Source organism: Aptenodytes patagonicus, chromosome 6 (genome assembly GCF_965638725.1).
Source record: "Aptenodytes patagonicus chromosome 6, bAptPat1.pri.cur, whole genome shotgun sequence".
NCBI lineage: Eukaryota > Metazoa > Chordata > Aves > Sphenisciformes > Spheniscidae > Aptenodytes > Aptenodytes patagonicus.
In genome coordinates, this window is record NC_134954.1 from 4,340,966 (window position 1) to 4,347,807 (window position 6,842).

Sequence of the window (6,842 nt, forward strand, 5' to 3'; positions counted from 1 at the left end):
TCCAAGTTTGAAAGTCTCTCTTCGTGCTCTGCTACCTCAAAACAAACAGTGGAATCCTAACCAGGTCCCGAGGAACCAGCATCGAGACCCAGATCGGATGGGTGAAGTACTCCAAGAGGTAGTCTTCATGGCAGTCTGCTTGATGACAGAAACCCTCATTAACGTGCCTCCTTTCCTTGCACGTTTTACACCTAAGGAATAGTATAAACTCAGATCTTTTAGTGCTCTTTTTCTAATGACCGTGTCCTCAAAGCAACATGGTGGATACCACGTTATAGTGGCAGCTCTCACTGCCACAGAGGCAGCATTTCCAGCACCACCTCCCGTTCTCTGTCTGCTGCCGGGTTGCTAGTGGAGGGCTGGGGGGGACCGAGAATCCCTCTTCAGGAGCTGCCCTGTCTTTTCTTCCAACACAGTTACGTCCCAAAGCTTTCACATCCAGCCCAGTGGCCTACAAGTGGCTGTGCAGTGCTAGGCTGAACCACTTGCTATCATACGTTTTGAGGAAAAAAACCCAAGCTTTAAAGTGCACACAGTGATCATGCACTTATTTCAAAGAAAACTTACGCACTCACAGTTGCTAAAAGCCATAAATAGCATCCGTGCCTTCCACTCGTAACAGACCCTCTTACAGTCCTTTGAAAACATTCATGCACTGTATTTTAAAGCGTTGCTTCAAAGCAGTTAAATATCAGAAACACTGAGGTCTCAAACAGCAGAGCAGGCCCAGGGGTCTTGCCGAAGGTGACTTAGAGAGTCAGAAGTACCCAGGCTTTGTACTTCTTTAGTTTCCACCAGCTGCTCCTTAGTGACCTGGGAAAGCCGGCATTTACTGCAGTAACTGGTCAGTACAGTTCCTGAACGACACACAGCTTTTTCATCTCGAAATTGTATTCCTTCTCGTGCAGCTACCGTTGACCAACACAAACAACTCTTAACCGTGCTAAGTTATGGTCAGTGCAAACTCCCCGATTAGTAGTACACGGTTACAACTATACGAGAGGGGCTTAAATCATGCAACCAGCTCATTTCTCATCATTGTACCTTCCAGCAGCAAGCAATGCTTACGCTAGTGCAACATTCAGGAGATACCTTCCCAGTGCTGCCACAAAGCCGCCGCAACGTCACCTGGCTACAGAGCAAACAGAAGGACTGCAGAAAGTAAGTGTATGGCACCCTCTAGGGAGTAGTACATGAAAGACAAATTCACCACCAGACTCGGCTCTCCTTGCTGGGTATGACAAGTAACATAAATTAAATGACTGTGTTTATAAGATCTTCTCTTTACATTAAGGGGGGGGGGGAGAAGAAGTAACTGCACTATCCCAAACCTTTAAAAATGAGTCAGGTGTCCTCCACCATAGCTAGGGAGACAGCCCAAAGGAAGGGCAGCAGGATTAGAATTGCTGTTTCTAACTAACCTTTCAAAATACTGCATGGTTCAAATTGAATGACAAGTTATGCACAGACTTACATTTAAAAAAAAAAAAAAAAAGAAAAAGAAGTGACCACCTGAAGGCTGCCTATGCAGCACAGTGCTACACGTGGCACAGAAAAGACGGAGCAGGCTACGAGAACTTGCGTCTGCCCCAAGAGCACCCTTGTGCAAACTACACGGCAGCGTGCTACCCGAACCGCGGGCTCCTCAACGGGGGATGCGTACCCGGAACGGGGAGCCCAGCGAGGGCTGCGCAACAGCAGACACGGGGCTGCCGGACAACCGGCGAGCTCGTGGGAGCTCATGCTGAAAAACATGTTCTTGCAACTCTGCTGTTTCTTGACTTTACCTGCCGAAAACGGAAACCATCACGTACAGACGTGGCGGGGGGGCGAAGTCTGATAACCACAGAAACAGGCTAGCCGGACTGCATGTGCTAACGCCGCCTTTCTCTTCTCAATACTGCTCTTTCACGTTGATATCTGGTGAAAAGTATTACACAGAAGTTGTGTGGAGTACTCTTAATTACTACCACATTGTACATGGCCAAAATACAGAGGTTTCCCCCTGTTAGATCCCACAGCAGTTTACTAATGACATCAACATATTGCAAGCATTTAACAGATAAGGGAACAGAGACAAAGTGATAAGAAAGACTGAAGTAAGGATTTCCAACAGGCTGATGACAGAAGGTGGGCTAGAACCCACGTCTCTGGAGCTCCAATCCCTAAAGGGGTTTCTCAGAATATTACCTTTATACAAAATGTGAAAAAAAAAAATTATAACTTGCACGCAAATAATTGCCACATTCTTACTTCCAACTCAGGTGAAGCACCCTGTTGATTTTCAAGTAATTTCTCACTTTGACAGGTAGTTTTCTAAAATTACAGCCTCTGTGAGATCAACGGGGTTATTCTCGGGTCTTAGATTAAGTAAAATGGGAGAACTGTAGTCTATGGGCAGTGATGAAAACCTCTTTATTTCAATGCACTTCAGTGGCTTCTGGATCTAGCACTAAATCCTCTAAACAGCGGCGAAGAGCATTGTTGTGGTTTCCTTAAACACGCAACGGGAAAAATAAGTATTTAACTTCATAGCAGGAAAAACAAACATTTGCTTTATAAGTTAAGTAGTTGTTTGTTTTTTAAAAGAACTTTTATTATCCCATAAAATTGGAGGACAATTAGTTGGAGCTACCAAAATTCATCCTTTCTCTGGCACAGCGTTAAATAAAAACACGTATCAAGATAAACTCTGGAAAGAATTTTCACCAGTTACAACTAAGGCTGGGCTCACACTTTTGAAGTGAAGATAGTACAAATGAGCCACCGCAGAAAAAACAGGCACTACCCCGTTGGTTCCCAAAAAGAACTGGTAGCAAATTTTTACCCTCTTTCAGAAAGATCCACGTTTAACTTGCACACAACCCCTCAAACGGCATTATCAGCAGCTGCTCCTGCTTCCAGAAGACTTCCACTTCATGAACCCAATGGGAGAGAGTCTGAAAACTAAAACTGGCATAGAGAAAAAAAAAAAACAATACACTAGCTTGTTTTCACTCCAACGCGTTATTTTTTTGTGACCGATCTTACAGCTCTAACAGAGCACAACTGGACTGTTACCTTGCCAGGGTTCAAAATTTCCATGACATGCAAAAACTCCAAAGACTTTTGTCTAAATGTTTCACAAATTAATTTCTAAGAATGAACTACACCCAGCTACACGGAAAGCCACTGTTCCCACACAAGAGCAAATGCATTCTTCGTTTGCTGCTCTGGCACCAGCCCTGCTGCTTACAGAAATACTGGGAAGAGAAACGAGCAACTCCAGAGACCAGGGAGGAACGTCCCTCAGCCTGTTCTCCCAATGGCACACTGCACGGCTCTAAGAGAAGTTAAGTCATCGGCCACTAACGCGGTTTTAAGAATAACGTGGGTTTGGATGAGGTGCCGTTTGTACAGCAATATTCTCTATGTTATACGGCCTGAATATGAGTTGACTAGCACAGCGCTTTGATGAACTACTCTTTCTCCTGTAAAACATGATCAAAAGCCTACCAAAACACTGGGAAAACTCTCACTGACGTCAACAAACTTTGGACAAGAGCCATAAACCCCTGTATTGCCAACGTCTCACCTTCAGGATGTGCACCCTAGTCTCCATTTCTGTAACAACCACAGCTTGCCACAATCCAAAACTAGCATTTCTGTTCAAATACAGGCTAGAAATACAAAGCAAGAACAAATACAGAGAGACTAGAGTCACTTTCAAAAAGAAGCCACCGAAATCTGGAGTAAAGCAGAATTTTAGCTCAGTGATATCTTGTTAGAAAATGCATTTCTTATTCCAATTTGCCTCCAGTCCAAGCCAATGACAACTTTCTACTCACAACCCAGCTAAGAACAGATAACAAAAAATAGAACTGCTCCACACCCAGAACACTTTCAGCCTCTAGCTCTTTGAAAAGATGATCTCCCTCTTTCAGCTCAGGAGAGAGCTTGCAAGGGAAGGTATCTCTTGGCATGCTCCTATCTACTCGTACACTGCTTTACTTTTCAAACAACTCACTCGAGTAGGAAAAACCGTACATGGCTCAAAATTTGAGGTCGGAATTTAAATGAGATAAATGAATTCTTTCTTTTAATGTTTCTCATATTATTTAACAGAGAAAAACATTAACTGTTTACCATCAAGAAAGAGTGGAATCGGATACTAAATGAATGAGTCAGGCTTCATACACAAATCCCAACTGCTTCCACAAGACAGGGAGGAACACAGGCCCTACCAGGTAAGCTAGAGAAGCAGGACTCCAAAATGCAAACAAACACAGGGTAAAAATATTTAGGGAACTGGAGCGTGGCAATCAATGGCAGCTTGCATGGCATGTGTCAAGGAATGGCCACAAAATGATGGAGAGGACACAAGACACTGCTCTGCTCTCCTTCACTAGGACCCTGAAGCCCGCACACACAGAATTTCACCAGCTCCGCAGACCTGCGGTCTCAGTCTCTAGCAGAGACTGCAATAACTTTTTCCCCAGCACATCACTGCGTCTCACGCAGAGATAGTTAACTTTGAGGGCATCTCCACCTAGGTCACAGCCTTCCAGCAGAGTCTCCCATTCTTTAGTATGTCAGCCTTCAGAATAGGCACCTGGGAGCCAAGCGCATTTTTTATTTGTCTGCATTAAAGATGAAACCCCCCACTTTTTTCCCTGCATATGAAGTCAGGCCAGAGGTTAAACTGGCTCATCTCCTGCCTCCCAGTTTCGGTATCCTTCCTCTCTCCCTTCTTCCTCTCTCTTAGAAGCCAGACTGACAGGACAAGAGTAGTATCCAACACCTTCTGCCCGAGTGTCAGACTACACACGTGACAGAGATCAGCAGCAATTCCCACCTGGCTCCGCACAGGCCATTCACAGGAGGCTTCTGGATTTTCAAGCCAAGAAACTCCAAACTCCCTCAACAAGAACGATGGACTGTCCCAGGGAGCCAGGAGTTTAGCTGCCTAAAGCACTCCAGGTTAATAAATTTTTCATTGAAAACATCAAATGCCTTGAAGATAATTTCTACTGCTAGCTGGGAGTTCAGCAGCTGAAAATAATAGGAAGCGGGGAAGAGCTGGAGGCAGTGGCCAGTGCCAGAATGATCATCAACTATCGATCCGGCATCAGCATGAACAGAGTTCAATGTAGTTCTGGACGTAACACAAGATATCTCCAGCAAAGGAAGTACTTATACTACTATATTTAATAGTAATGACATGAATACCCTGGTGAGACATCACCGAGAATACACGTACGGGTCTGTCCACCTTGAAGGATGAACCAGTTGCAGAAAAGGCCTGCTAACATGACCAGGGAGTGAATGTGTTGAAGAGCGTCAGGGTTGATGTGTCTGGTGCTCACATACCCAGTACAACACTGACACACTGGATTGAGCCCTGTGGAAGGTCACCAAGACAGCCGGGGGCTGGAGGACACAACATATGAGGAAAGGCTGAGGGAAGTACGTTTGTCCACCCTTAAGAAATGAAGGCTGACGGGAAATCTTGCTGCTGTCTTCAATCACCCAGCAGTAGGGTATAGAAAAGACAGACCTAGACTCTTGGAGATACACTGGCAGGGGATCAGACACAACGGACAGAAGTTGCGACAAGGGAAATTCTAATTAATTACAATAAAAAAGGTTCTTCACCATGAGGGTGGGCAAACACTAGAACAGGGCACCCTAGAGACTGTGGGATCTCCACCCTCGGAGAGTCTCAACACTTGACCGGACAAGGGCCTGAGCAACCTGATTTAGTTGGACTTGCTTGGAGTGGGGAGCTGGACTCGACAACCTCCAGAAGTTCCCTCCAAACTACGTTATTTCATGACTCTGTAAGAAGACAGCTTCTTCAGCCTAGCAAACCGGAGCCTGAATTTGTGCCCTGCCAGGGAGAGCCCTAAACACAACCGAAACGGAAGAGCTACTCAAGGCAAAAGCTAACACAAAGACAAGAACAAGAGGCTATAAACTGACCATTTAGGCCATACAATTTTACTTTGCAGAAGGCTCTGTTTCTAACCTAACATAAAAAGGAGCAAAAGAGGCTCCCAATCAGGCTTCTTTCAACTCAAAGTCAGCTGTATAATCCCTGCTTATTATTTCAAGGCAATTTCACTTTGAGGCAGGCTCCACATGCAAAGAGTTCAGCCAGAAGCAAGGAACAATCTCATTCAATTTCCGAGTATAAGCTTCTACAGCTGGAAAATGGAAAATGAGGCACAAAACGCGGATAAAGTAAGAAAGGAAATGCAAAGTAAAATTTGTACATACAGTGGCCGGCAAAAACTGTGTTGTCTCAGGTGCTGATGTCCCATCACCCCACTCCCCCAAACAGAGCAGCTGCAGATGTATCCTTTTATCTGACAGGCAAGATCCCACAAGAAGAATATGGATTACTTCCACTAGCAGTATAATACTGTGGCTTCAGATCCTTTTTTTCTTACCAGTGCCAAGAATCCAACGGCAGTTTTTCCCAAAATAAAGAGAAGAATCGGGACTCTAGAAGTTTTTCAGGCTGTAAATGTTAAGGAAGAATCTTGGGGGTTTTGTTTGTTTGTTTTTTAAACTCTGCTCAAAAAAGAAACAAAAAAACCCCCCCAAACCTGATGGGGAGCAAAACCAAGCAGCCTTTTCCCTTTTGATCATGTCATGTATGTCCTAACCGTGACACTTCTAGGGCTGAAGGCAGGGCATGAATTTCTGCACGGAAATCCACCTACACAGAATCCTACTGGCATAAACATCGGTCTCCACAAGGCAAGTCATTTCACAGCAAAGGGTATGCAGTGCCAGCTACTATCATACAACAGGAGTTATCCTCTTGGTTACAATGGGGGGGTTGTTAGCAGATCTAG